Consider the following 24,876-nt stretch of genomic DNA (forward strand, 5'->3'; position numbering starts at 1 on the left):
ACCCCATTTTCATCCCAATCCACAGAAGCTAATTTTATCTACCAATCTAATTTGTGCTTCTTCCTTTTTCATAACTGTTCAAATCACCCAAATATATTTTCAACTATCTTATTTTCAAATAATGGAGATCACTCTGATAAGAAGTGCATGCAAAATCAGCAAACGAGAAGAAAAATGTAGGAACACATATAGGAATGATCTTCTGATTATTTTTTTTAAATAATAAAGTAAGATATAATTGATCTACTAATCAAGAGATAAATCAGCTCTCCCAAAAATCCTAGACGCCGCTAGGAACTGACAAAAAATACTAGAAAAATAAACTATGCAATAGCATACCCTAAACCCTAAACAAACTTCCCTGTAAATAGCACTAGAATACCATAACACAAATAGAACATTCCTATTCAGTATGAACATAATTAATGAAACCTTTCTAAATAATTAAGAACTTCCTAATTAACATAAACATAATATAGAAAACATTCCTAATTAATTAGCAACATAAAAATCTTTCTAATTCCCTCCCAATCAAATCAGCCCACTTTTCCTAAATAAACCTCCCTAATTCCCTCCCAATTTTGGTCTTCTATGGTAAGTAATTAATCCCCTTTGAGCCCTTCTACCTTCTTGGCCGCCACCCACCCTAGTCGGGCCCACCGGCTCAGTCACCGATCCATCACACACCTACCCTACGTCTAATCTAATCTTTCTGAACCTATCCTTCTTACTTTTTCTTGTGAGTTATGAAAATATTAGTCTAACTCCATCCAATATTTGAGTTACTTTTCAATGCTCCATAATTTTTAGATCAATTCACTCATTTAATCATCACAAGAAATGTTGGTCTCCAACATATTCCTCACATTGATTCACCCAAACAACCATAGTGACATGGCTTGCATTAAGAGGTAAAGCATCACTTCACCATACCTAAAAATACAAGTTTGTCCTAAGGATCTTCTAGGCACTTCTCTGTGAGATTCATCTCTCCCAGGGCACCAGCTCATCCTCATATTTCCTTACAATATTTCTCTTCAGAATCACTCATTGTACCTCACGTACCTCTTAGGGGTATGGCTAAATCCTAATTCCTTTACTTGTCTCTCCATAATAATCATATTAAATTGTGATCATGTCATGTACTCAATTTCTCTACTATAATGAAAGTTGCTCTCAACTCTTGCTATAGTGGACATAGGTCATATGACCAAACTACTATAAGTCTCTTATGTTCATCATACTTGTGACTACCTCGCTCCCACCTACGGTTAAAGTAACCCAAGCTTAGTTGGATTTCAATCTATCTATCTCTTCATTTTTCAGAGGACTTGTCTCTCCTCTCGACAAAGGGTAGATGAGATTTCAAAATTCACATCCTTTGGTGCCATCAGTGAGAACTCATCACCTAATCCTTTCGAAGTCATAACATACAAAATCCATCATAATATTGGTTCTCTTATGAAACACCAACTCAAGAAGGAACATAATGGTTTAGGCAACATTTTAGGGTGCACTTCAATGGCTGAACGTTTTTTACCCAAGATAAATTTTATACACAATTAAAGGACATTCATCACCAATTAACTATATTGATTAATGTAGTCAAATTGACTTTCAATTTCCAATATGATCTGATTCAGTTTTTGTTCAACCTTCTCTCTATCTCTCTCTCGATTGGGGAAAGGGCATTACACTCCATAAAATCCAATTCCTTCCCCACATGTAAGGGATGTTTCCACATGAAGTTCCTCTAAAGGTCAAATCTCCTCAAGTGTTGATATTCAAAGGAAGCAATAATTTGCGACCATTCACTCACATTCAAAATCTCTTATCCTGGTATCATGTCTACAATTGTGGGTTCCGAAAATTTATGCCCTGGCCTCTCCACAATCCCTTTCTTTTTGTTTGTCGGTGAGAGTTTTAATGAGTTTAGGTACTAGGTTAATTTTCAAAAGAAATATTAGGTTTTAGATAAGACACTCCCAGAGATTTTGCTCTCCTTTTGCAAGGATTTTATGATCTGAGTTCAAGTTTCATGTAGGCCAAAGCCCCTATAGTTAATTACCTTTTCCAATGATGAGAGAGAACTTTCAATTAAGGCTAGTCGTTCAACAATTACGTAATATCCAGCATATAGTAGCAACGGACTTAGATATTTAAAATTGAAATTTATCACCGCACACTTAAAGTGGATGGGGGGATGACAAAAAAACACTATCGATTCATCACTCAAGAATTTAGAGCTATTGAGAAACATATGAGCCCTCGCCATGACTATAATTCAATGGTACCATTTAGTGGCATGGTCAAAGAGCCCCGATCATAACCATTTACATGTGGTGTCATTTGGCAGCCCACCGATTAAAGGACACCTGTCATGTCCTTACTAATAGGAGATAGTTTGAGAATGAATCATAGTGATATTTTTTATTAGACATTCGCTCTTTGTAAGCTGAAGTGATATTTTCAAATTTATCCACCTCGACAAACTATTGCAGATGGTAGATTAATTTTTGCTATAAGTATTTAGGTGTTTTATTTCAATTAAGCATTTTTGGATATTTGAAAAGTAATAGATTTTAAAATTTTTATTTATACTTGACCCCTAGACAATTAACTTTGAGATTTGGGAGCATTTCTTTGAAATTTATGTAAACCCATCAGGGTCAGATTTGCATTCAGCATGGCCATCATCAGGGATTTATGGGTATGATCATTTCATCAATACAACCTTGATAACTCTGTTTGCTTGAAAACAGAAGATCGAGTCGATCTTCTATTTTATGGAGTTGATGTGTAGATATTAAAACATGGGATGTTCATTTTAATATGTGAATTTTCTTTGAAAAAGACCTTGAAGGCCTAATATGAATGTATAAAATCAAATACTCTTGTTGGCACAACGACCATATATTTGTTCAGTGGTTTAAGCCGTGTAAACTTCCGTTCATTCAAAGAGAATGATCGGACTAGAACTTAAGTTAATTTTTTGACCCGTGCATACCTCAGATGCCACGTATATACATACATTATACTCATTCGGGCCCGTGTGGGTAAGTACTTTAAGTGCGTTTTGCAGAATGTATTTATACGGCGGTTGTATGCATTTATATGTTTGTATATATTTCAACATGCAATGGATGTGTATGTCAACATTCAAAATGTCATGCACTCACGTATTCATTTGCATGTTGACATACCTGCATATGTATTTGTATGTTTGCACATATACGTGTGTATTAACATATGCATTTGCGTACTATTTAACATAAGTGCATGACATTTTCGTATGTTGCGTAGTGGCTTAATGCATTAACATGTCGTATAATGTATTTGGATGTCGGCAAAATGTACTACCATGACACTGTGCATTTTTGCATGTTGGATGGTGCGTTTACATAATGCATTTTACATGTTGCAGAGCATATATTCAAAGTGTGTTTGAATGTTAGATATATGTATAATATACCTATATGTAACTTAATGCATGATGCATTTTTGGATAACATGCCCCCATGATGCATTTCTGATGTACACTTGTAAGCTTTCTAAAGCATTTACATGAAGCATATGCATGTATGAATGATTTATATGTACTTCAATGCACATTGTCAAAATATTATGCATTTTCCAAGATAATGATGCACTTCTTGAGATGACAACACATCTCTCAAAGTTGTCATACGCTCGAGAGTCAAGACTGTTGCATTCTTCTCAAAGCAATGGCAAGTTTCTTGAGACAATGCATTTAAATTTATTAAATTGTATTATGATGCATGAGGAAGGACATTTTGAAAATTTTAAAATTAATCAATTGTGCAAGTGATTGTCATTTGAGTGTGCACAAGATTCCATTTGAGAATTTGCAAACATCTTCTTTCCACTTGTATGAGTATTGCGGATCTCGTGACGTGATTTAATTCATTTCATCTTCAGCAAGTTACCATTTTCTTCAGCCTAACTTGTAGGAGCATACTTCTACCTGCAAGTGAGCTGTACGATGCATTATGAGTCCTTCACATTTCATTTATAAGCAAGCTAATCCATTCAACGTGATAACCTGGCACTATGAATTTTCTGCTTCTATTTACCAGTGATCCGTAGTTTTCACTGCAAATTCTCTATTTTTGCTTGCAGGTGAATTATAGCGCTGTACTACGGGCCACTTGTTGCCTTATGTAGATGGAGCATCATACAATACAAGCTTTGTTAACATTGCTAGTAGACAAGCAGTAAATATTCAAAAGCCACTGGCTGCTGTATGTAGGTGAACTGCGCTCAATGTAAAATCCTCTAGCATTGCTTGTGGAGGAGGCTAATATGAGAATTTCAAACTAAGGTTCTCTATCACAAGCCTACCAGCTCATAGGCAAACTACTAGGCACATAACGATCTTCCTACAATTGCATGTAGGTGCTCATATTCATTACAAATTCATTGCCTTTACCTTCAGACAGTGTGTTCTATGCATTTCAATTCTCCTATCTGCGTTTGTAGAGAACACATCACACTCACAACCTATCCACTGTCGTTGCTTAGTGGACTAGTGCATTCATTTGCAGGTTGATTAATTTTAGGTGCAAGCGGTTTCTATTCATTACAACTTCCTTATGCATGCTCATTGACAAGTTGTCACATTCATTGCATATTCCTTATTGTCACCCAAAGGCGGCGTTGTGCATATTATAAGTCTTTTGTTGTCCTCAAAGGCAATCTGTAGAATGCATAATAAACCCATTATTATTGCTTGTTAGTGTTTGCATCCCCATCAGCATAGTAGCTTTCAACATTCATTGATAATTTTGTTTTATAGATTGTAAGCATACTGCCATATTCTTTCACAGTTCTTGCCAACAAGTTGTATTTGAAGTTTTGTCCACCATAAGTTCTTTATTTGTTCATTTGTATCTATTTAATTTTTTTTGTTATTTTGCAAATTATAATTTCATTAAAAGCATTAGGTCTGGTTCACTATGATTTAGTTTAAGTTTAGTTCCCTGTCGGCCTGAATTTTGGCAACCACCCAGTGTCTTTGATGTAGAAGTATTAGTGCTTTAAATGATCGATATAAGAATTTGTACAATTTCAAGTAAGAGCAATAAGAATTAAAACGTTAGCTACTTAACGAAAATGGAAAACAAGAAAGGGGTGCCTTAGTTTAGGCCAAGTCAGACAATAATAGTTAGGATCACAAAACAATTAGAAATTCAACATAAACAAATATAGATGATTTAGAATAACATCCCTAGATTAACAACAAGATTAGAAACAAAAAAGTCCATCACTCATTCCCTACGTTTACTAAGCTTTGGTGGAGAGCTTTGTAAGATTCTTTATGTGTGATATACAACCACAGTCAAAGGAGATTAAGAAGGAAATTGAGGAGGGGGAAAGGGTTCACCCTTGTCTTGGCGTGCTGGTAATTTGCCACTGAATGGTGGAAAGCTGTTCTTTGATGGCTTCCAAAAGAGTGAATATGATACGCTCCAAGTATTCATGGACGAAATTATCTACCTCCTGATTGACGTCGAAGAAAGGTGATCGGAGGATGTCGACGAAACCTTGTTTGTTGTAGACGAAACCGGAGTCGAGCACAGGATCGACCATGCATAAGATACGTGGCGTTGAAATATTGTGGAAGATGCCCTTTGCTGTCCTTGAGGATTCTCCTTGAGAGAAAGAAGTTTCTCCAAGGAATCCAAGTGGAAGAAGGGATGGGATGGTGGTCGGCCAAAGTAGGAGGCTTGGGAGAGTTTATGTTCAAATTTTGGTGGAGTTAAGGTTGGGGGTGGGGGGGGGGACCTAGGTTAGAGAGGGAGGTAGGGAAATATGGTTCAGATTTTAAAGATAGAGAATGGAGGGAAATTAGGTAATCGTTTCCCTAATTAATCCTCTAAATTTGGAAAGATTTAATGGAGGATTAGAGAAGGAGGGGACAGGTAAGAGAGAGGAAAGGGTTTGAATTCCTTCCAATGGGAGAGGCTTTATTTTGGAAAGCAATTAAATAGTGGGGACAAGGAGGGAGGGCCGACAGAATGGTGATGGGGGTGGGGGTTTATGGAAGGGGATTTACTACTTTCTTAATTGGGAATCCCAAATTAGGGAGGAGGATTTAATTCCAATCCAATTCAAAATTGATTTAGATTTGATTTGAAGAATTTTCCTAAAATATAATTCTATTTTAGGAAATATTTCAAAATTCAAAATTGATTGAATAATTGAAATCAATACTTTCCCAAAAAAGATTATGTAGAAAAGGAAAGTAATGATGAGGGGTTTTGAATTTTTGGAGGCAAAGGGGGAGGGGGTAGGCAGGCGGCTAGGCTAGAGTTGGGGTGGGAATTTGGGTGGCTTGGAGAAGGGGAGGATAGGGTGTTAGCCGAATAGGAAGGGGGAGTGTGGTGTGGAGTTTGACCGAGAGGTGGGATGTGGGCTTAAGGTTGGCTGGCGATGAGGATGATTGAAAGTGGCAGACAGTTTTGGGAGAAAACCTTGGCCGTACGATGGAAGGGAGGGGAAAGGGAGAAGAAGAAAAGATGGGGAAGAAAATAGCCAGAAACCCGAACGCTTCCAAGGTTGGTGGGTGATCTGTTTCCCTCTCCTAGGGATTTGTCTCCAAAGCTCTCAAGTTCTCACAAAAACACAAAGTTGCAGAAATTTTCATTATAATTCTTTATTAACTTGAAAAGAAACATAAGGGGCTTATAAATAACCTCATACAATGAAAGGGAACTAAAAGACAACATTGCCCCTAGGGCTTATATATGACCATACACTTAAGGGTAAAATGAAAAATGCAAATAAAACAAATACAAAATGCAAATAAAACAAACACATAATGCAAACAAATAAAATAAATACATATGATGAATCAAAAATAGATCGGCGCGATCTTGGCCGTAGATCGTCGGTCACATCCCTGATATAATTTCCATGATCTGATGTCCCCATCAGTCTCGCTCGTTTATGAGAATTTTTGGAGTTCAAGCATGCCCACCATGCCAAGAAAGGCGTGCATGGTCAATGTCGAGCGACAATGTGACCGTAGTCATCTACCCCACCACGCCAAGAAAGGCATGCATGGGTTGCAAGGGTACCTGCGAGTAAAAACATGCAAATTTCCCCACCGGACTGAAGGAGCATACGGGTGGTTAAGTTTTACTTCACCACGCTTAGAAAAGCACGCACAAGGCTCACTAGTCTCTCCGCAAGCATCGCACAGAGCTCCCTCCCACCATGCTAAGAAAAACATGTAAAGGTGGTCCGCTCGTTGCACTGCAAGCGTCGAAAACAAGATTTTGGAGCTTTTTGAGTTTAGGGATTTTATGCCTTGCGCAAAAGAGGCGACGACAATGGTGATGAGGTGATGAGGCGATGAGTCGATTAGTGTGCAAAAATTTTCTTTTTGTTTGTTCTTTTCTTCTTTTTTTTTTATAATAAAAATAATAGATAGAGAATGTCAGAGAGAGAGAGAGAGTTAGAGAGTAAGTGGAGAATAGGTGTTTGCTGTGAAAGAGGGAATATGGGCTGATTTGGAGAGTGTGAGGATAGCGGGCTGAAGTAGTGGGTTGGGCTATTAGCTTTTGTGAGTGGAGTTTTAATTGTTGGTTGGAGGCAATGTTTAAAATTGCGTATTTGGGTATTGAAGCGTTTTTCATTCGTGAGGCAAGGCGTAAGCCTCGAGGAGTTTTGAGGCGTAAGCCTCAAAATCAAAAGATTGCGTAAACATAAAATGATAAATTTTTTATATGCTAATGAGTGAATAATATAAAACATAAAAAAGCATAAGATATGAAGTGAAATCAAAATATCTCAATAATAAGACAACATGAAATATAGTTCAACTCAAAATTCTATCTTTCTCAAATCTCAGTATTCTTTTCATTAACATATAATTCCAATTTCCAAAAATAAATAGCGATGACATATCACATAATAACTCATAATTCATCAGCACTGTCATCACTAAGGGGTTCTTCATTTGAATCATCATTATGGTGAACTGCTCTCTCCCCTTCCTCCTCTCCTATAGAGTCCAATGTTGGGCATTTACTTCAAGATTTATGTAAGTTTTAATATATATAGTGTGAGGCGTAAGCCTCATGCCAGTGAGGCGAAGCGGGCCTCAAGGCCGGCCTCAACCAAGTTGAGGCGCAAGCCTCATAAAAAAAACATAAGGCGTAAGCATCGAGGCGTTTTTTACTGGAATTGCGCAAAGGCGGGCCTCAAGGCGAGCCTCATATTGCTTAATTTTAAACCATGGTTGGAGGAGGAAACGGTTTGGAGTGAATGGATTTGCTGGACAGGAGAAAAGATAGTGGGAAGGTGGGAGGTTGGGTCTGGTCAGAGTCGGAGTCAGGTGAGAAAATGTAATAGTTGTGAGGTGGTTGACACATTAGGGAAGAGGGGATTGGCAAGATAAGTGACGAATTGGGCATGTGTGAGGAAGATTGGGATCAGCCTGGGTTCAATTGAGTTGACGGGTAGGAAGAGGTGGATGTGGGGTTATATGCGTGGGATCGAGCCATCTACGAGAGGCTTGAACTCAGTTGGGTTTGACGGACAGAGAGAGTTCAACCGGGGCTAAGGGGCAGGGGCTCTAGTGTACATAGGGACGGAGAGAGCAGATTGAGTCAAAGTTGAAAGGTTAGGCGTTAGGATTGGAGTCTGTGAACGGGATCGGGTAGCTGGGTCGGAGCGAGATCCGATTAGGTACTGAGACTAAGAGAAATCGACCGAGTGTGGTGGCTCGATTGGGACTTCGTGAGGCAAGGAATATCGGACAATCGAGGGGGTTCAATCGTCGAGTCGGGTGACGAGCTAGGTCGGCGTGAGGTGTTCAAACAGGGAATCAGGCACGGATCTAGTGCTGGAGATGGGAGCGGAAGGTGACTGGAGCTCGTGCGGCAGGCTTAGAGGTGGAGGTTTCGAACGGGAATGGGATCAGAGGCTTTGGGTCTTGCGGCTGGAGGCTTGTGTGAGGTTGAGAGGGGTTCGGTTTGATCAGGATTGGCTTGCGGCTTGTCTGTGATCGAGAAGGATCGTGATCGAAGGGAGTTGCGGGAGGTTCGTGCGGGGAAGAAAGAAAAAAATGAAGGCTCTGTCGTCTCACTTTAACAACAAGAATGTGAGTGCAATCGATGAGTGAATAGCGAAACAATTTCGGCATTTTTCCCAAAAAAAAAAAACAATTTTGGCGCCGACGCCAAATAGCAGGTATAGGATACACCCTTTTTATTCTATTATTATTATTATTATTATTATTATTATTATTATTATTATTGAAGTGAGAGTAAAATAAAATAAAAATTGTGCATCTCAATTTGTGTGCATCACTCGAAATTCGCATCGTTTTCCCCGTGCAAAGTCCCTTAGGCAATATTGCTGTCATTTTTGCATAATTTGAATGTTCTGAACCCAACGATGAAACTCGTGTTGCGATCGAACATCGTTTAGCAGCATCGTGCAATATTTATGGGCATAGATTGTCGATTTTGATCATCTCCGCTCGATTTGACTGTGAGGGGATCCCTCCTAAGTAATTTTGATGTTTCGATCACAACGGCATAGTCCGTTTGACGATTGGAGGTCGTTTTAGCATTTGAGTGACACGTCAGACCAGTCGACCACCGTTCACTTCATTGATTTTAGCTTTTTTTTTATGTTTGTTAGTAAATAGGTCAACAACAATGTTGTTGATATCATCTCTATGCAACCATATTCAAGAAATATGCAAGAATATGATTTAATCATCCACCTCCTTTGAGCATTTCTTCATTTGAATAGTTTGTGTACTTGTTCACAGCACAATTTCCTACAAGAGAACAACGACTGTCACTCTTACGTTTGCATAAAAATGAATGAAAGAGCTTAAGAGAATATGTTTTAAGATTCAACAAGACCTCTAAATTAACTGATAGCAATAAGTCTATGGCAACGGCAGCTTTCATTCTGGGATTGTGACTTGAAGGTTTTAAATCCTCTATTACAAGGGCCCCTATTACAAAGAGTCCTTCGGACATCATAGAGGGCTTTCTTAGGAAGGCCTCGAAGTATATCTATGCGAAAGAGGTTATTCAGGAATCCAAATGGTTTGAAGCACCTACATCCTTTCCTTCTCTGTTGAGAAGAAAAACAACCACAACAAAAATGATAGTGATTACATTTTCTTCTTGGCCCAATAAGAGAAACTGGAAGAAGAACAACAATAATGATTGCATTTCTTCTTGGCCCGAGAAGAGAAATAAGAAATTGCGATGGTCAATTCAAGAGGTTGCCTAAAAGACATCAACTCCTATCGCACACCAACTACTATGACGTCCACTTGCCTCCATTTAACCAACCACTCACATATATCATGGTATCAATACAAAAAAAAAGTATTTCCCGTTAATTGCTCCCATGAAGGGCCCGTTAGAAAGTCTGGATAAGCCAAAAATCCATTTATGCAAAAACAACCATCTTTAGCATGCAAAAGACTGCAAAGCATTGTAGGGCTTGCTCGAAAAGCTTATCAAAAAATGTCATTTAAAGAAGTATCTCAATGATAAGTAAAATGACAACCATCAACAAGAAGGTATTGTTGTTGACCTTTTTGAGAGAATAAACTTGATAAAACCTTGCATACAAGATTTAAAATTGTGCAATTAAGTACTAGGGCCTTTTTTGTTAGTGAGGCGAGATGTAAGCCTCAAAATAAAAAATTACATAAAGTGAAAAAAAAAAGGTTAAAAGTAATTTTTTACATATTACCTAAATAATAAATTAAAAAATGACATATTAACTTTCTATTGAACTATAAAGTAACAAATTAGTATACATATGAAACAAATAAATTGCATAAGACGTAACGTGGCAAGTGATAAATAATGTGAAATTAAATTGAAATCTAAATATTACAAGAGCAAAACAATGTTAAATTTAGAAATTACATGAAAGTATCATATAATATCAAGACCAAATTCCTTCTTTCTAAGCTTTCCTACTCATCCACATTTAATTCCTAAAGAAAGTTGAAATAGTTGGCAAGAGCTCATAATCATCTACACTATCATCACTAAGGGGGTTTTATTTGAGTCATCATCATAACAAATTGGCCTCTCCCCTGCCTCATCCTGTAAAGTCCAATGCCTCCAAATCTACTTCTTCATTTATTTCAATCATTCTCTTTCATAAATATTTTTCATTTGCATAAAGATGAGATTAATATTCCAAAAAATTTAGAGGAGAAGGTGGTTGTGTTTGGCTTTCAAATGATCCCCGACTACGACTATGATGGTGATGGCTGCGGCGAAAGGGAGCGGGCTGGAGGTTGAGCCATGTCAACTATACACAAATACATCATGCATAACCAAATAACATACAAATGTGTCATTTATGTACCAAAAATAACATGCATGCGCCGAGCAACATACAAAAAATGTCATGTAAACATGTAAAGTAGTGCGCAAATAATATGCAAATACACAAATATGCATACAAACATACAAATGTATATCTAAACATGCAAATGTAAAAACACGCATGCTAATGTGTATGTACATGTATACCCATCATACACGCCAGTTATATTGCATGCATGCACACCATATAATATACAAAATGTATTGTACGTATCGCAAATGCATTAAGTTGCCATAGAAAGGCAACGGACATAGTATTGTCCAACAATGCAATACGCAAATGCACCATCATCATGTAAACATGTCGCGCATGTTACACGAACATATAATGCATTATGCAAAATGCACTGAAAAGCATGCTACCGCATGAACCCTGACGAGCATAATGCAAATACACATGTGACGTTTGAGAATAATACGTGGGTCAAAGGTGAATTTAAGTTCAAGTCCGATCCACCTCATTGAATGGACCGGAGTTTTCATGACTTGAACCAACGAAAAAATACACAGTCATAATGCCGACCGGGATATTTGGTTTTATACGTTCATATTAAACCTTCAAAGCCTCATACAAGGAAAACTCATCACCAAAAGACACTCTCAGAACCAACACCCGTGGAATTAACCAACTTATTTAATTTTATACGTTTATATTAGGCCTTCAAAGTCTTTTATAAATATTTGGTTTGATCTTTTTGATGTTAAGATTCCTCCTTCATTCTTGTATTGCTTGAAGGAGGAATGTGATGCTTTAGATTCTTTTTGAGTTGGTTGTACTTTGCTTTCTCTTAGATTTTAATGCAATAGAATTATTCTAAAAAAAAAAAGTCTTTTATAAAGAAAATTCATATAGTAAAATATACTCTCAGTTCTAATATATCTATTATAACCCTAGAGTTTAATCTAATCTTCTATTTGCAATCAAACGGAGTTAACAATATTTGATTAATGAAATAAAAATCTCCACAATCTCGATGATGGTCATATTGAAAGTAATTCTCAACCGGAGGGGATCCTATCTTTAAATACCCCCAAAATCTCAAAAATAATCATTAAGAGGCTCATATTTTAATAAAAAAATAAAAAAAATAAAAAAAAAATAAAAAAATCACTAAAATCTACAATATTCAAAATGAAATAAATCAGCTAAACACATAAAGCAAAAATTCATCCACCCTCCGCAACAATTTGTTGAGGTGAATAAATTAGAAAAATCACATTGGCTCACAAAGAGAGAATATATAGTCAAAAATATCATTAATATTCATTCTCAAACCATTTCTTGTCAATAAGGATATGGAACAAATCCTCTAACGGGTAATTTCGCCGTCAAATGGCACCGCATGTAAACACTTATGACCTGGGCCCTCTGACAGGGTGTTATTGTTGTCATATGCTACCACTAAATTACGGTCACGACCAAAGCCCATATGTCCCACAATGGCTCTAAATCTCTAAGTAATAAATCAATAAGATATAATTAATATGGCACAAAGCCCTTTGTTAGCTAAGGTGGACTCAAATTTGTCCCTTTAGACAAACGTTCATCCTAAATCTACAAGGTACCCTTGGACGAAGCAACCCAAGGCTGCCGACAAGGATCCTTTGGTCAGGTTGGGTTGACTGCCTCCTCTGACTAGGTAGACTAGGGACCACGATGGCCTGGGACGAAGGAATCATGGGATCTTGATTAGGCTCATCATCATTCCCACCACTGTCCGCTTTAAGTGCACGGCGATAAATTTCAATTTTCAATATCTAATTATGTTCCTACAATAAGCTAGATACTACGCATATATTCAACAACTAGTCTTAATTGAAAGTTCTCAATCGTTATCGGGAGGAGTAATTAACTATATAGTCTTTTGCATATAAGAAACCAGAACTCAGATCATAAAGTCCTCGCAAAATGAGGCCAAAATTTTTGGGTAGTGACTTATGTAACGACCCAACCCGACCGGGACGGATCCCGCTCGCATCGGGTCGCGACGGAGCCAACAAATCCAGGATCTGGCTTTGGAATTTGCTTCAGAACTTTCTTCCAAATATAACACAGACAGAAAAACACATAGCTACTATAAACATCCAAACACAGCGCAGTTCATCTATCTTTTCTTTCATCAAAATAATCATATACAGATAAGTGCATGGCTTCAGACAGAAAGAACAGAACAGAACAGAAAAGCCATGACTGTACAAAAATCAAAAGTATCAAGTACCTAATCACAGATCAGACTCTGGACTGCTAATCCACGACTTCCTTCCCTTTCCCAGAACCTGAAAACCATGCAGAAAACAAGGATGAGCTAACAGTTCAGCAAGACATCACTCACCAATCAAAATCATCAGAAACTCACATCAGAAAATACATCAGAAAAGTATCCGTACAGAATTTGAACGATCGTACAGAAATCGTACAACAGACAGAACCGATAATAGCTCAATCAGAATCAAACATCGAATACGGAAAACTAAAATCATATCAAATCGGATATCATAAACTTTCATGTCACAGAGCAGACAGAATCATACGGAATAATCAGAGTCGTACATAAATCAGAAATCAAATAATTCATAGAACAGATTCAGATAATTCATAAAACAGATCAGATAAGTCACAGAACAGATTATCAAATATAAAACAACAGATTTCAGATAACATCAGATTTCAGATTTCAGATATCCCTGATACAGACAGAATCTCAACGGATTCTGGCCCTTATGCCTCCCTTCCCTGACACAGACAGAATCTCAACGGATTCTGGCCCCTTATGTCTCCCGTTGTGCTTATAGCACTAGAACAGAACAGATATCAGAGGTTCCGGAACATAACTTATTTTCAGATTTCATAGCTCATTTCATATTCAGAATTCCCTGACCCAGACAACAGAATCACATAGGATTCCGGCCCCTTATAACTCCCTTCTGATAGCACAAACACATCAAATAGTCAAATCATCTTATTTCAGAAAATTTAGAAATCGTACGAAAATTCAGCGGCATAACGACAGTATACGGAATTTACACAAAATTCACAGATTCAGAAATTTACCAAATTACCACAGAACATTCTCAACAACATTGTAAGACTTTCATTGTACTGACAAAACATTTTTCAACATCCTGATAATTTGCAGTTAAATCAAAACACCGTAGAATCCAAAATATCCGGTAAAAATCTTCCAGGAAATACTCAAAACGTGCATAATTATCATCTCAGAGACATACCAAAAGTTACGCGGTAAAACCTTTGTCAGAAGAAAATAATACCAGAAATTCGCTAACGGAAACAAAATCCGGAACAGAAAATACGTCAAAAATCTCGTTTCTGAAAATTGAGAAAGGCGGAATGTGCCTTACCTTGAGTCGGACAACTTCTCAAACTACCACAACGGACGAAAACAGACCGGAGTCGCTCAAAAATCCTCTTTTCCTTTTTTTCCTTCGTTTTTCTCTCTCCTGGACGTCCTTTTCTTTTTAAAATATCTCATTTCCATATATATCAAAACTGATCGTCCCGGACGATCGCAACTTCGTCCCGGGACGATTTGGCTCTGGACGAATTTCGTCCAAACGAAATTAATTATCGTCCCGTACGATCTGCTCTCGGGACGATTTTCGTCCAGACGATCCGACTTTCGTCCAGACGAACCATGCAGCCAAACATGTTTTCCTGCACAACCTGTACCGATCGTCCCGGACGATCCAACTTCGTCCGGACGAACCTGGGAGCAAAATGGTCTTTACAACTTATCTAAAAACTCAATCTGACTTCTGAAAATTTTCCTCATTACCTAAACTTGTTAAAACTCTCCTCGCCAAAAAAAAAAGGTTGCAGAGAGGCCGGGGCATGAATTTTCATACCACACATGTCGTTGATTGGATCTATATAGAGAAGGAATCATGGCTTATTATTGTTGTTTACTCATTGAATTAGTGTCCAGATGTGAATTTGTCCACGGTTTATGCAAAAATCTAAGTAGAATATGAGAAAACAGCAAGCAAAGCATAGAAGAAAAAAAAAAGGATTGAATGCAAGAAAATCTATTTAGGGTTATGTTGATCTTTCACCTAATCTCTTCTTCCCTTGATCATCCCAACATCTATCTGTAAAGGTAATTGCATTAATAGCAGAGAAAAACTCTATATTTTAATAAGACACTTAAAAACTAAAAAAATGCTATTGATTCCATAGTAGTTGGCATCATCATTTTCGAGTCAGTTTGATGTCATAAAGAAACAATATTATGATTTCTAGTTGATTCTAGATTAAATATATGCCTAGATTACTACTAAAGTGATGAAATTAACATGGCACCATAATACAATCGTATTAGAATGTCAAGACTGATGTTAAATAGATTAGATTGTTCTATTCTTTTTCAAAAGGCTTACAAATATCTAGAGTTTCATTAAGACAAAAAAAATAATTTCAATCACAAATGATGATAAGAAGATCTACAAATAAGATTATCATGAAATTGATCATAATAAACTCTAATTTGTTTTTCTTGATTCAATCCGTCCTTCATCAAGCTTTTCCTCTATGATCTACTCGTTGTTATTGACTCTACTTGTAGTGTAGCCAACCTATGAAATATAACTGGACCATTTGACATGTCTAGAACAAATTATTATAGCCATCTATGTTATTATAGATGAAAAATTAGTAGTAGTAGACACCTTTAATAATGAAATTGACCCATATTCCTTAATTAGCCACCCTCATGGTGGGGTTAGCCATATTAACCAATCAATGATGCTTTGTAAACCCAAATTGAAGCTTAGGTGATACATGATCTTTTAGCAATATGTTGTATCCCTCCGTCAAGCATGGATGCTCATTATAGCAAGTTGTCACCCTTCTTGAGTGGTAGTCATTGGAGGCACTCCTCAATGCCCCATGAGCATCTTTGGCTCAATCCACTCGGACATTGGCTACCTCCTTATTGGATTTTGCATCTGCTAAAAATAAATTAGCCAAAAACGTACCTTCTTGCCCCAAATTAGCAATTTTCTCCTCCTTATGCTACCTAGTTTTAGTTGTCACATTTTGTTGACTCTTCATTCTCTGATCCGTAAGTCTTGTTTTTCACTATTAGATCACCATTAGCCTATTGGGTTCATGATGCCCCCCTATGTACTCACTAGTCTTGTGCTAGCCTTTTGTGTCCTCTAGGGTACCCATATTACAGTTCTCTTGGATACTCATTTTATCCCCATGGGCTCTAGCATGACTTAGGGAATTTATTTTAAAGTGGACCTGCTGAAATTCTTCTATAAGCAAGCTCATTTAAACAAACTAATTCTTTATCCTATTCAAACACTCATTATCTCACTTAGATTAACCATGATATAAAATCCTATAGGTGGAACAATTTTTTCACCTAATTTAGAATCAACCTAACCACCAAATACAATTGTATTGTGACATTAAATTGAATCAAGAAGGATGATGAGAAATTGATAGTAAAAGATCTAGAGTTTCACATGCCACCAAGGTCAACTACCTTCCTAGATAATCATTCAATAATTAAGAAAATGGGATTGCCAAGAAATTGATCATCATAAACTCTAAATAGGTTTTTGTTCATTCAATTTTTTTCTCTAACATTTTCTCAATCCTTTGCTTGTGTTTTCTCATGTTCTACTCAATTGTTATCATGATATAGTGAAAGAAGTCATTATTGTCACTTTTCTGGTGAGCAATAAGAAACCTTGAATCCCTAAATGGAACTAATCATGGTTGAAAATGCAATGATGCTGGTTGCCCTATTTTTGCCCCATCTAGAAACAAAATGGAGAGTAAAAAAGAGAGGTTAACGACTCTAACTTCCCTATTGCACCGGGTGTTGGAGAAAGCAAAAGCAAAAGAGATGTCCAATGGGTATTGGAAGAAGAGAGAGAAAAGAAAGAAAGAGACTAATGACAAGTAAATCTTTTGAATACAAATAATTTCAAAACCTAATTACAAGTTATGTTTATAGTCATCTAATTTCGCAATAGAGAAACGAAAACTTACAACAACATCAAGCCTTTATCCCACTATGTGGGATCAACTAAATGACTCTTTTTTTCTTCATTGTATCCTATTAAGTGTCAAACTCTCATTTAAATCTAATAAGAAAAAAGTCATTTTTAATATTTTCTACGCAATCTTTATAGGTCTACCTCTACCTTTCTTAACATAAGCCAAATCTATACATCTACTCTCCTAACTGAGTTGTCAAAAGGCCAACATTTAATGTGACCAAACTATTTAAGGCGACTCTCTCTAATCTTATCGGTCACTAGAGCTACTGCAAGAAAAATAAAATAAATCCTAACTATCTAAAGCTATTCGATAAGACAATGAGATAAGTCAATATTTAAATGATTATCATATTTATTAGAAAATACTTAAGAAAATTTTCCTATGAATCATTCTCTTCTTTTTTTTAGCTGACTAGGACAGTGGAATTTATGGAATTCATATTGGCATATTACTTGATTCTTTGAAATTTTTCTCTCTCCTACTCTTCTTGCAGCTAAATCCTCATATATAGCCTAATTTGTGGAGTTGGTAATGACTTATCCAAAATTTCATTGAATGGTAACCACAATTCCTACTAAATTGTAGAATTAGTTTGACCCATTAAAAATCTAAAATAACCTCTGATTTGGGTCCACCATATTATTTTGGATGAAATTTTTGCCTAAACTTCTTATTCAAGACCCATTAGCATGAAATTAAAGTCTCGTCTTGATACCATACGTCTATTTGCTTATTTTAAGCTTGTATCAAGCTATTACCTTGATAAGACATGGCTAAATTTCAATTTTACTTATTTACCTTATTCAGTCTCAACTGGGCTAAATTACAGCATTGAGATAATCTAAGATCAACTCATTTGCTTAGCCTTCATCTGGGCATACACACAATTCATGAATATACCAAAAGGCAAGGTAACTAAAGTTTTCTTTACAGGTTGGCTACGAGAAAATTGTTTGCTTAAGAAAAATGGTGCTTTGGCATGAATCTCGCTTTGCAGACTTAAGATTCCATTCTCCTAAAGGCAAATTGATTTTTAATTAATCATATTTCGCCTTAGGATTGTATCAAGGTTTATTTAAATTTGGGTTCTTACTTCCTATGAGTGCAAGCCCTCATAGTTAATTACCCGTCCTACTACGTAAGAGAGAACTCTCGATTAAGGATAGACCATTTAATAGAGCTTTAGAAGCTTAAGTTATAGTCTTGTTTTGTTGGAGGATGGAGGTAGATCTGATCAAGATCATATGATTCCATCATCCTAGGAATACCACAAGCATACTTGTCAACGGCGAATGGCACACCAAGGTGAAAATTTACCTATGGAGCCATGAAGCATAGTGCATGGTGCGGCGCGCGTAATTTTGAACACAAATAGTTGCTTGGTTTAATATTTTGTAGTCGAATGGCGCACCATGGCGTAAAATAAAAAATAATTCTAAAAATGATTATATGAATCCTATTTTAGAGTATCAATCAAGTTGGGTAAGGCTTGGTTGAATATTTTGTAGTCCAAACTCCAAACCAATAAAGTTAGCTTCAAGTTCATACAAAATATTTTTGCAAGATCTCTTCACGTGCTTCATGCTCATCATTTATTTGATCCACAAATAGTTGTAAGTCAAAGTAAACAATCAATTGATCGACTTCTATTCCAATTATGAACTTCAATCCAATAATCAGAGCTTCATACCCGACATAATTATTGGTTTCTTGAATTCAATATAAGCATCATGTTTTTAGTATATTTCCAACGGGATTTTGAAGGCCATATTCGTGCCTACACTATGGTCGCCCAATGCCCCATCTACCAACAACATTCAAGTCGGGTCGTCATCGTTGCCTCCTTTTCACAATCTAGACAAATGAACTCCACGAGAAAGTCAATTAGCGGTTTGTTCTTAATGGTAGCCTGCAGTGTGTATGGACTTTGAAACTCACTCAACTCCACCGACCACTTGAGTATCCTACCTGAATGAATATACCTCACAAGCATAACTTTGAGAGAATGGGTAGTGATTACTTGAATCAAATGAGGTGGAAGTAAGATCGGATCCATCAAGCTAAAGACTATAAGCACCACCAACTTTTCCATGGTTGGTTGCCTCAATTTGGTGCCCCTTAGAGACTTGCTTGCATATAAAATGAGTCATACTTTCTTCTTTCTTCATAGGCTAGCACAGAGCTGATGGAATCCTCATCGACTCCAATATAAAGCAGCAGATCTTCTCTTGGATATAGGCTCTAAAGTAATCAGGGACAATGATATGAGAAGTTTAAGTTGCTAGAAGACTACCTCTCACTCCTTGCTTCATGTAAAATGATTGGCACTCCATAAGACTTTGAAAAAGAGCGAGCACCTTTAGCTTGACTTAGAGAAGAAATGATTGGGCCTAGTGACTTGCCTAGTGAGTCACTACACGTCTCTTGTAATCATGGGAAAATTGTCTTCACCTTGTAGGGTTCACCTTGATTTCTTCTGAGGTGAGGAGTAACCATATGAATTTGTTTGAGCCTGCACCAAATGTACACTTTAATGGATTAAATCAAATATTATACTTTTTCAGCATATTGAACGTCTCCCTCAGGTTCTACATGCGTTGCTCTGACAACTTGTTCTTCACTAAAAGGTCATCCAAATATACTCCAATGTTTTCGCCTTTCTAGTCCTTAAAGACTTTATCCATCATGTGTAATTAAGTCGCCCCAACATTCTTTAGGCCAAAGGGTAACTTTGTGGTTGTAAGTCCTTATACTCTGATGAGAGATGTTATCTCACAACTGCTAAGATGCATTCTGATTTGGTGATAGCCTAAGAATGTATCAAGGAAGCATATAACTAGGAACTTAACTACCGAGCCAATCCTCAAAAGTGGTACCTATCTTTTAGGCACGTCCACTTATGGTTCGTAAAGTCCACACACATCCTCCATCTCCCAATCTCCTTTTGGACATTATCTTATTGATATGTATCCCTGACATCTTAACTGCAGTATAACCAAAGATGTCGGGATCATCTAGAGTGCTTCGACGAGTTTACCTCGATTTATTGGGCTGAAATACGAGCACATTCGTAAGGTTTTCTTAGATTGTTTTTCTTGTTGGGACATCCTCAGCGATCTCAAATCTTGATCCCCTTTCTACTTTGAGTTATAGCACTTCCTAGAGCAAGCTCGTTGTCTTCCTCATAGCTTTCAACTAGCAAGATTGTGAATATGTTAGGTCTCCTCTCACTATGATTTTCTAGCATCTAGCCCAAAACTTGACTGTCACGTACTATGTTAAGACAAATATCCTGAAGGTATTCATGGGTGGTCAACAAAAAATCGTGTTTTAAGCAGCAGGCGCATCCATCATATGAAATCGACCATTGTAATGTACTGGTGCTCGCTCTCACCCCAGGTAATGCGTAGTGTGATCATGCCTTCAGCCCCTTGCCTCTCATCGAATAATTATAGAGTGGACCTACGAGGGGTGAGTCAAAAAATAAGTTCATTTTATAGAAAACATGTTTACAAATTATAACGACAGAATCCATGTATCAATGATGATGTTGTTGATTTGGTAGTTAGCGACTAACGCAATGGCCAGCACGGCATCATTGAAGGGGTTTCCACTTGTCATTTTGTTAGCTTCAGTCAAGGAGATATAGGCAACATTGGCTACTGGTGTGCATGATGTGGTCATCAAGTTGACTTCTCCTATGAGAGACATCTTCAGACTCACTTTCTGAGATGTTTATGCTCTATCTCCTCTAAGAATAGAAAGAACCAACCCAATGATATGGATGGCGCGAGTAGGAACATGCTCATTTTCTTGGTCATCTGCAAGTAACCTTACCTGCTCACCTGTCTGGGTCTGCTAAGACAAACTCTATCAACTTTCACACTTTTATGAGATCCTCCACAAGGCTTCAGAAGGTACCTGCATTCCTTCATGTCATGCTAATGATCTTTGTGAAACACGTAGAATTTTAAGGTATCCTTAGTATAAGCACCCACCTTCATTAGCACTGGGTGTTTAAAGAACTCCCTATTCTGGATTGCCTCCATCAACTAATCCATGAAAATACATATGGGAGTAACATACGGGTTTTAATAAGTGAGGTATTCCCTAACATCTCTATACAGGTGAACTGTGTGTGATGTTTCACCTACTCGTGGGGTAGGTTTGCTTGTAATTCGAAGCAGTCTTGTCGCTAGGGGTACCCTTTGTTGGGTGTGATGGAAATAGTCTTGCAGCGTGTGTTATTAACTCTACACCCTATAACCATATAGGTGACTCCTCATGCCTGCAACTCTGGTGCCAATCATACCTCGCTGGAAACTTCTTAGGGCAAGTGGCTAGGGACTCCACGTTTTTATACTCTTCGGTATTTATATGATTGTTGGAAAGTTCCAACAATTAAGCCAACATTCATGGCTCTTAAAGACCAAGGGCAAACCTCAATGATCCTTCTCGCTATGCTTGGATCAACGAAGCCTTTGTGACAATTGGCTTTAAATCTTTAACCTCTAGCAATTCTCGCTAAAACCTGATAATGAAGCTTCCTATTGACTCATCGGGTTCCTGCCTTGTAATCAGAAGAGCATAGGAGCTTTTGAGTGGTCTTTAAGAGCTCACAAATTATATAATGAACATTCTCTAAAACTCAACAAATGAGATGATGGCACCTAGCAAAAGGTGAGAAAAACACCAGAAGGAAAACTCTTTGAAAGTGGAAAAGAACAATCGACACATCAATACATTCTTGAAGCCTATCAACGATGTTGCTGACTCAAAGTATGTAAAATAATTGACAGGACCAGATCCTCCCCGGTATGACCTAGGTGGGGCATGCTTAACTTAATGAGTGGCTTTACCTCCTTGATTTTCTTGAAAAATGTGCTAGATAGTTCTAGCTCTCTCCTCACTTTTCTGGGCAGAGGATTATATTCTTCATCATTGTTGTGACGGTAGCTATGTTCAATGATGGGAGTTAAAATCAATGCCTAAGACTCTGGCAAGCTGCCAAGTTAAATGAACCTTTAGGGTACTCTCTCTAGGGCATTACTTTGTGCTCACCTTAATGTGTCTTGAATCATCTTAGTTATTCTCTCTGTCATCTCCATCAAGTCACAATGTTGCAAAGTTTTAGTTTTCCATGTTCAATAATAACTCCTAGCTCTGATGCTTTTTCTGTGGTACCTACATTATGGTCATTGGCAGTCATCCACACTTATTGCATCTTAAAGGATGTTAGATCCAAATTTTTTATGGTCGATACGCAATAATACCAAAAGGTCTTAGTCATGGTGTAAAATTGAGCAATAAGAGGCGCACCTCAAGGCACGTCTCAGCGCAATTTCTCCCATTTAAGCCTCAAAGCCTACGCAATGAGTTAAAGATTTGAGGCGTACGCCTCAAGTTTAGTGAGGCAAACCTCGCCTCGCGGTTGAGAGGCGTCCACTTCTAAAAAAAAAAAAAAAAGCTAACCTAAAATTTATTTGTTAGGTTTGGACCCCCCAACCCCCGTGCGGTCTTCCGTCATTTACCGAAAATAGGTTTTCTCCCTTCTTATTCGAGCGACCTTTTTCCCTCTTCATTCGGCGCCGGCGTCCTTCCACATTGAGTCGCTCTTCGCTTATTACTTGGAGTTATCTTCTACCGCGAGTTAGGTTGGAGCTATCTTCTACCGCGACCTTTTTCCCTCTTCGTTCGGCATTCTCTTCATTCCACATTGAGACCGCTAGGTATATGCTCGGTACCACTCAGTACAACAATGTTTGGTACCACTAGTTACATGCTCGGTACCACTCGATACCACTCAGTACTGAGCAGGTACATGCTTGGTACCGCTCAGTACATGCTAGGTACCGAGCCAGTACCGCTTGGTACCGAGCAAGTATATGCTCGGTACTGAGCAGTACATGCTCGGTACCACTAGGTACATGCTCGGTACCAAGCAGGTATATGCTCGGCACTAAGCAGTACATGTTCGGTACCGATCCAGTACCGCTCGGTACCGCTCAAATTAATTACAATAAAATTTTGTTCTGGTGGCACTGCCCCCGAAAACCCCCGCAGGGGCGCTGCCCCTTGAACCCCCGGTTAGGTCGAACCCCGCCAGGGGGCAGCGCCCCCTTGGACCCCCGACAGACCGGTATATTGTTGTATTCATCATTTTTAGTAGTAATTGTTAGTGTTAGTCTGCTTCTTCATGAGTGCATGTTTATATAAGTTTTCTTAATATAGAATAAGTGAAGCATTATGTTTAGGTGTTTGATATATTGCACTAATATATTCTTCTCATAAAGGATGGTCAGAAGTAAAGATAAAGCTGCATCAGGTCATAGAAAAGATCCAGCATGAAAATATAGCACTCAGGTGGATGTAGCGGGAAGTGATAAAACATATATCTATCTGAAATGCAATTACTGTGATAAAATTGTGAAGGGTGACTAGGATGAAAGATCACCTTTCAGGGTCTCACAAGAATGTTGCTCCATGCTCCAAAGTTCCTGATACTGTAAGGGAGGAGATAAAGTCATACATAAATAAGTCTACCACGTCAAAACATCTTGCACATAAGCAATTTGAGGATAGAGTTGATGTTGGCTCTTACTACAGGAGTGAGCGCAGTATTAGGGATTCATCTTCTTCGAAGAAGCCCATTTCATCTAGGGGTGCTAGAAGGCCTACGGATCATTATATGGTGGACACATCAGAGGATATACCTCCTACACAGAAGATGGCCCCAGAAAATACAAGGGAGGCACGGAGAATAGTGTGTAAGGATATAGGAAGATTCTTCTACGAAAATGCAATTCCATTTCATGTTGCAACATCACCTGCCTATTACAATATGATTCGTTCAGTTGGAGCATCTACATCCATCATAATTCAAGAGCAAATCAAAAAAGGTATATAAGTAATAAAATTTTCTTAGACTTTTATTAATGTATTACACTTATTTATTTTGAGATTGTTCAAAAATATTTAGGGAAGAGGAAGATAACTGATATTGACGAAGGCCCTGATTGGGAGACATTGGACTCTATAGGAGAGGAGGAAGGGGAGAGAGCAGTTCATCATACTGATGATTCAAATGAAGACCCCCTTAGTGATGACATTACTGATAACTTATGAGTTCTTATGTGATATGTCATTGCTATTTATTTTTTAAACTATATGTTAATGAAAAGAATACTGTGATTTTGGAAATATGGAGTTTGAGTTGAACTATATTTCATGTTATCTTATTATTGGGATATTTTGATTTCACTTCATATCTTGTGCATTTATATATTTTATATATTATTTACTCATTAGTATATACAAAATTTATCATTATATGCTTACGCAATTTTTTGAATTTTTTTATTTTGAGGCTTACGCCTTAAAATGCCTTGAGGCTTATGCCTCGCCTCACGAACGAAAAACGCCTCAATACCCGATTAC

General features: G+C 37.6%; 1 protein-coding gene across 1 annotated transcript in view; it reads right to left on the reverse strand.

Annotated features, from left to right (window-relative positions):
* LOC110105022 overlaps positions 1-24,876 on the reverse strand; it is a 35,524-nt gene that overhangs the window by 5,423 nt on the left and 5,225 nt on the right. The window lies entirely within an intron of this gene.

The sequence above is a fragment of the Dendrobium catenatum genome, unplaced genomic scaffold (assembly GCF_001605985.2).
Source record: "Dendrobium catenatum unplaced genomic scaffold, ASM160598v2 fragScaff_scaffold_128, whole genome shotgun sequence".
NCBI lineage: Eukaryota > Viridiplantae > Streptophyta > Magnoliopsida > Asparagales > Orchidaceae > Dendrobium > Dendrobium catenatum.